This window comes from Pantherophis guttatus, chromosome 3 (genome assembly GCF_059756535.1).
Source record: "Pantherophis guttatus breed Tessera chromosome 3, ASM5975653v1, whole genome shotgun sequence".
NCBI classification, from domain to species: domain Eukaryota; kingdom Metazoa; phylum Chordata; class Lepidosauria; order Squamata; family Colubridae; genus Pantherophis; species Pantherophis guttatus.
Genome location: NC_142065.1, coordinates 184,673,158 through 184,678,856, shown reverse-complemented (window position 1 = coordinate 184,678,856; position 5,699 = coordinate 184,673,158).

The following is a 5,699-nucleotide window of genomic DNA, read 5'->3' as shown; positions in this document are numbered from 1 at the left end:
GGTTGTCAGATAGTGGTTCCCCATACTTTCCATATTCGGTGTCAGAATTAGTTGACATTTGCACATTGATGAAAGGATTCTTCCTTCCTTCCTTCCTTCCTTCCTTCCTTCCTTCCTTTTTTTTTTTTTTAAATTTGATTTATATGCCGCCCTTCTCCGGAGACTCAGGGCGGCTTACAATGCTAAGCAATAGCCTTCATCCTTTTTTGTATATTTTTATACAAAGTCAGCTTATTGCCCCCACAACTGGGTCCTTCCTCCCTTTTATTTATTTATTTTATTTATTTATTTCGTCAGGCATGTATTTTATGTCAGATAAAAGTGTAAACATAATTTTAAATACATGAGATAGATACAAATAAAAGGGAACATTAAGACAGGACTGTAGGCACGCTGGTGCGCTTATGCACGCCCCTTACAGACCTCTTAGGAATGGGGTGAGGTCTACAGTAGACAGTCTATAAGGTTAAAGTTTTGGGGATTTGGGGAAGAAACCACAAGAGGCAGGTAATGCATTCCAGGCGTTGACAGCTCTGTTACTGAAGTCATATTTTCTGCAGTCTAGTTTGAATCGGTTTGCCATGAGCAGGGCCGGATTTAGATGAAAAGAGACCCTAGGCTATTCCACTTATGAGGCCCTTTCACCTATAGTGAAAGTGTAATTTTAATTTTGCTAACAATTTGAATGTAGGCCCCTCTTGATCTTGAGGCCCTAGGCTGAAGCCTAGTTAGCCTATAGGAAAATCTGGCCCTGGCCATGAGTTTGTATCTATTGTGTGTTCTTGTATTGTTTTGGTTGAAGCTAAGTATTCATTGGCTGGTAGGACATTGTAGCAGATGATTTTATGTACTATGCTTAGGTTGGACCAAAGACAGCAAAGTTCTAAATTGTCTAAACCCAAAATTTCAAGTCTCCTCTCCCTTCCCCTCCTTCATCATACATGTGTTAGTGAAGACAAAATTTTGTAGCTAATACACCTGATGAAGTTGATTTTATTTCAAGAGACTAACTCTACAACCTCTCTGGAAACAAAATTAATATTGGGATTGGTGACAAATAATTCCTACTATGAACCGTACAGTTTGCTTATTTCAAATATGAAATTATACCTTCATGAAATATCTCTAGCACAGCTAGTGCTAGATATTTATAAAATCTATGTGAAACACAAACTGAGAGCAGAACGTATTGCAAGATAAAAAGATTGTTGTAATGATGATATCGCCTCATAAACATTATTGAAATACAAAGAAACCAAACAAGACTTGATGTATAGCATTAATATTAGTTTATCACTTTTTCAGCTTTTGATTAATTCACGAACACATTTCAGAGAGTCAGTTTGGTATAATGGCTAAGACATCAAGCTAAAGACCAAGATACTGTGAGTTTGAGTCCTGAGGCCTTAAGCACAAAGCCAGCAGGGTGACCTTTGGCCAGTCACTCTTTCTCAGCCCTCGGAAGAAGGCAATGGCAAGCCACTTTAAAAATTTGCTAAGAATATCTCAGCAGGGATTTTTCCAGGCAGTCACCTGAAGTCAAGACTAATATGAAATCTAAATTTGTCCATTCTGTACATATATATATTTCTGAGCTCATTTGAATGAATTTAGCTACTTTGTAGGCTAAAGCAGATCAGTCCTTATAGTGTAAGCTAAAATGTTGCAGGTCAGTTATGCACACTTGTTTTAAAAATAATGACGACAATAAGCAACACAGCAGTGCAATGAAACAGAGAAAGAGGTCAAGTGAGAATTGACTTCAGTTCTGTACTTGGATAAGAGATGCCTGTCAAGCAGACATTCATCTGGATACAAATACTCTTCTCACTTGCCTTTAACAGCAGCACAAACTTTTCCAGGCATTTTTTTTCTCCTATGACCAGTGGTAGGTTGCCCCGGTTCAGACCGGTTCGCAAGAACCTGTAGTTAAACCGGTGGGAGGCCTCGCCCACCACCCTAGATGTCATCATCATTGATCTGCACATGCGCAGAAGCGATCCCGTTGCGAACCGGTAGTGAAGGTAAGTAGAACCCACCCTTGCCTATGACCCCTTGATATTGCCCTTATCTCTTCCAGAGCCCTTGAGTGATTGAGACAGGATTAGGTCATGCTTAGTTCAGTGGTGAAATGTAAAATTTGTTACTACCGGTTCTGTAGGCATGGCTTGGTGGTGGGGGGGAGGGGGGTAATGTGACAGGGTGGGCATGGCCAACTTTTTAGAAAACTTTTTAAAGCATTTTTTACAACCTATTCAGGTGAATAGGTTGTAAAAAATGCTTTTAAAAGGTAAAAAAAAGGCTCTGATGATCATAGCTGTAGTGCACGATCGTCAGAGCCTTTTTTAAAACTTTTAAAAGCATTTTTTTACAACCTATTCGCCTGAATAGGTTGTAAAAAAATGATTTTAAAAGTTTAAAAAAAGGTTCTGACGATCACAGTTGTGGTGCGTGATTGTCAGAGAATTTTTTAACCTTTTAAAAGCATTAAGTAACGACACCTGGGTGGGTGGGCGGAGCCTTGAACTGCCATCGCTACCAGTTCTCCGAACCACCTGCCACAATCGTTAACGGATCGCCTGAACCTGTCCAAACCGGGAGCTTTTTTTTTTTTTAATTTGATTTATATGCCGCCCTTCTCCCTTCTCCAGGGTGGCTTACAATGCGTTAAGCAATAGCCTTCATACTTTTGTATATTTATACAAAGTCAGCTTATTGCCCCCACAAACTGGGTCCTCAATTTACCTACCTTAGAAAGGATGGAAGGCTGAGTCAACCTTGAGCCTGGCAAGATTCGAACTTGCAGTAATTGCAGGCAGCTGAATGTTAATAAAAGGCTATTAGTCTGCTGCGCCACCTGGCTTAGTTGTACCTCTGTTAAAGTAGTTTTTCCCTCTGTAACAGGACACCATCCCAGAACACCCTTAAGGTATAAAAAAAAATCTATTAGGCTTTGTCACCTGCTACCTTGGAGGGAAGACAAATGACCCACAGTGACTGGAAACAGATGCAATAAAAGTAACATAGCAGCTACCAGTAAGAGGACAGGAAAGTTCAGAGTGATGGTTTTCTCATTCAAGAAGGTATGGATAGCAATTTAACTCAACTGCCTTATGTTCTACTCCAGTCTCATAAATGTACAGTTCCAAACTATGTATTTTATATATCGGTAAATGTAAATTTCATTTTAATTGTCTTGGTCTCAAGAAAAAAAATCCGACATCCATATCAATCAGTATCTTCAGGCTTTTTTATTCCTTTTTAGCACATTGATTTAGTTTTCATATAATGCTGTAAGACAGAGTGAAAAAAGGATATTTTAACAATCTTCTCTTCAAATGAATAATCCTTTTTGTTGCAATTCCAAACAGATTTACATATGAATAAGAACAGGGGGACAAATGTGTGCTCCATATCACAATTGTATGGCACATAATTCTGTCTTGACATCAACAATCTACAGTAAGCTTGTCTTTGCCATGGGCATCTATGAGGACAGCAGGCAAGTGACAAAATAAGTATGACAACATAAGCAAACCGATGCCTCTGCTTACACCCTTGTGTCAGATGTTGAGACACAAGAGAAATATTTGCATAATGAGATCATTACTCATTTATTGCCATTTTGGTATCATTGGGGTTTGCTGTGAATGCTGCTGCTCTTGACCTTGTAATCTTTGGAAATTGTTGATTGAGAGTCATTGCCAATGAGAGGTAATAGGACTTATGGAAACAAACTTTCACATGGGAGACAAACTTGGCATGGAATTCTCTTTCTAAAAAGCATCCTTGGGCACAGGTCTGTTTAATCTCTTTTTCTTTCCTCCAACCTGTGATTTGGCAGAGTTAATACTTTTAATATTCTTGGAAAAATTGATCCATTTAGTGCAATGTTTTCTTGTAGTTACCCTTAATGAACAATTAATTTCCTTTTTTTAAAAAAAAAACAATTTTGTTCTTTTTAGAGTTTAAGCAAAAAGTTTTTTGATTGAGTGAAGCTGTTTACTGGCTGCAGTTTGCAGCTGAAAAATAAGACCCTAAAATAGGTTGCAGGGAAATGTGTGAATCTACATCAGGTGGAGCTAAACACAGCACTTGGAGTGACTCTAGAAGGGAAAGAGGTGAGAAAAATCTCTGCTGGAATCTAACCTCTGCCCTCTTTCCTCACTTTACCTGGCTAAATAATTCCATCAGGGTCAAAAAATACACTCCGTAGAACTTTTGAGTAATAATTTTAAAAAAGCATTTGCTATGCAAAATATCCTTTTCCGTTGTAAATAGTAATTGATTATAGTTGGTTAGTTAGGATTTGCTTTTTTTTGAAGTTAAGGCAACGCTTCACATGATCATTTACTTTTTCCACTCCCTAATCAAAACAATTGTGTCTATATTAGTTTTCCCCTGTCTGGAATGTCATCTGATGTCATGGTGCAAATTGACAAGAGTTCTATGATTGCAGTGCAAAATGACTCAAGCCATCACCAATGAAATGACACTGACACCTTTTGTCCCATCCAGCCCGGCCCTCTTTTGATTAGCAACAGCAGCAGCAACAGCTTGTTAAACACTTTCCTGTTTTATTCAGAGCGCCAAATGATATTCCCCAAATTGTTCTCCTGTTCTTGATGACAGCTGTCTTTTTCATTTGTCTTGTGGTAGTGGGAGACAAAGGGGGACAGGCAATAGAGAGGTAGCTTGGAGCGTGGAAAGATAAGCATGGTAAAGTCAGCTACATGAGAAACATGATTAACTGCCCAGACCTTTGGGGGAAAAGTCCTCTTTGATTTATCAAGGTTTACTCACCGGAGAATACAGTTAGGCTTAAACTCACCAAAGATCAGGTTGAATAATGAAAGTGTTTCCACGTTTTGCAGTAACAAAAACATAAGTAAAGGTTCCCCTTGTACATATGTGCTAGTCGTTCCGAATCTAGGGGGTGGTGCTCTTCTCCGTTTCAAAGTCGAAGAGCCAGCGCTCTCCAAAGACATCTCTGTGGTCATGTGGCTGGCATGACTAAACGCCAAAGGCACACAGAACGTTGTTACCTTCCCACCAAAGGTGCTCCCTATTTTTCTACTTGCATTTTTTACGTGTTTTTGAACTGCTAGGTTGGCAGAAGCTGGGACAAGTAATGGGAGCTCACCCCATTACGTGCTGAACTGCCGACCTTTCGATCGACATAGAATAGAATAATTGAGTTGGAAGGGACCTTGGAGGTCTTCTGGTCCAACTCCCTGCTCAGGCTGGAAACCCTATGTCATTTCAGAAAAATGGTTGTTCAATCTCTTCTAAAAAATATCCATTGTTGGAGCATTCACGACTTTTGGAAGCAAGTTGTTCCACTGATTATTTTTTTCTAACTGTCATGAAATTTCTTCTTACGGTACTTCTAGGTTGCTTCTCCCCTTGATTAGTTTCCATCCATTGCTTCTTGTCCTGCCCCCAGGTGCTTTGAAGAATAGCTTGACTCCCTCTTCTTTTGGCAACCCCTGAGATATTGGAACACGGCTATCATGTCTCCCCTAGTCCTTCTTTTCACTAAACTAGACATACCCAATGTCTATTTGTAGCATAATGCTGGAAGTTGCTGTAAAATTGGCAATCAGTTACACAATACATAGTTGTAAAAAGACCATGCATATTGTATATCTAGATTAGATACGTGACCATTATAAATGGTGTGTGCCTTATGGAACATT